This window comes from Apium graveolens, chromosome 10 (assembly GCF_009905375.1).
Source record: "Apium graveolens cultivar Ventura chromosome 10, ASM990537v1, whole genome shotgun sequence".
Classification (NCBI taxonomy): Eukaryota; Viridiplantae; Streptophyta; class Magnoliopsida; order Apiales; family Apiaceae; genus Apium; species Apium graveolens.
This window is the reverse complement of record NC_133656.1, coordinates 113718604-113720264: the sequence shown is the minus strand read 5'-3', so window position 1 is coordinate 113720264 and position 1661 is coordinate 113718604. Positions and strand designations below refer to the sequence as shown.

At 38.7% G+C, this 1661-nt stretch overlaps 1 non-coding gene across 1 annotated transcript; it reads left to right on the top strand.

The window, feature by feature from the left end:
- The first annotated feature begins 506 nt into the window (after window positions 1–506).
- LOC141694820 (small nucleolar RNA R71) lies at window positions 507–613 on the top strand. Its single transcript, XR_012564102.1, has one exon. It is a non-coding gene; the product is annotated as a small nucleolar RNA R71 (small nucleolar RNA).
- The last annotated feature ends 1048 nt before the right edge of the window (window positions 614–1661 follow it).

Below are 1661 nucleotides of genomic sequence, written 5' to 3'. Positions count from 1 at the left end.
GAGGGTTGTACTGCTTTGTTGGATACTGCTGATAAGGCTGTTGTACCGCATTTTGAGTATTGCTTCAGCTGAAGTTAGGATGATTGCGGTTGTTGGGATGATAAGTGGCTGGAGATGGTTGTTGCGACCTCTAAAAGTTGCTCACAAACTAAGATGATTCACTAGAAATAACACACTGTTCCATCTCATGCGCACCAGCACAGAGCTCACAAACACTAGTAATTTGATTCACTCCATAATTAGCCAAAGAATCCACCTTCATCGTCAAAGCCTTAAGCTGAGGAGCTGTAGCAGTAGCTGCATCTACCTCCAGATTTCCTACTACCTTGCCTTGAGTTAGTCTCTGGGAAGGATTCTGGTATTCATTAGCAGCCATCAGTTCAATCAATTCATAAGCTTCATCGTAGCTTTTAGCCCACAAGGATCCTCCTGATGTTGCATCAAGCATGGGTCTAGAAGTTGCACCCAAACCATTATAGAAACAGTTAATGATCATCCAGTCAGGCATCCCATGGTGAGGACACTTCCTAAGCATCTCTTTATATCACTCCCAAGCCTCACACAAAGACTCTCCAGACTGCTGCGCAAATTGAATAAGAGCATTCCTGATTGTAGCTGTCTTCGCCATAGGAAAGAACTTAGTAAGGAACTTTTGAGCAAGTTCTTCCCATTTGGTGATAGTGTCTGGCGGTAGAGAATATAACTAGCTCTTAGCTTTATCCCTCAGAGAACATGGGAAAAGCCTTAGCTTAATAGTATCTTCAGTAACATTGTTGAATTGGAAAGTGTCGCAGATCTCGATGTAATCTCTAATATGCATGTTGGGATCTTCCGATGGAGAACCCCCAAACTGAACTGAATTCTGTATCATCTGAATCGTGCTAGCTTTGATTTCAAAAGTGTTAGCCGTGATGGCTGGTCGGACAATGCTAGACTGAATATCCTTGATCTTCGGCTAAGAATTGTCCAACAAAGCCTTTGTATTTGTTTCTGGTTCACCCATTGCAACAAGAGCTTCTTCTTCAACTTTTTCCTCAACAAAGATTTCTTCAACTACTTCCTCCTCTGCTTTTTCTAGTGTTCTTCTTCGAAGTTGAGAATGCGTTAGCATACACGCTCTCTAGAGTACCTCAAAACGCAACAAACAAACAAATAAATAAAATATCCGAGTCAATGAACTTTAATGAACACTGATGTCAAGCACATAAACTAAAAATCAACATCGAGTTTCCGGCAGCGGCGCCAAAAACTTGTTAGTACGAAAACACGTGCTAATATTCACGCAATTATACGCGATCGCAAGTAATATAGAATTATTTCTAGTTCATTCCCAAGGAGACTGGTCTAGGTTAATTTTAATCAATGTACTTATGCAACAATATTATGGTTATTATTCAATGCTAAGATGATCACAAATTGATATTATTTATAACTACGATTAACTAAGAAATTATCCTAACTAACATTAACAAAAAGAATTAAAGGTTGATTACTTATATGACACAAATATGGGATTTTAAATTCATTACTACTTTATTCAATATCCTTTTCATTCTTAACTTTAGCATGCAATGATGATGACACTAATCAGATAACACGAAACTAGTAAATGCCAACTTTCGTTGTACGAATACCCTACTACCAGACATCCACAAAAGAGA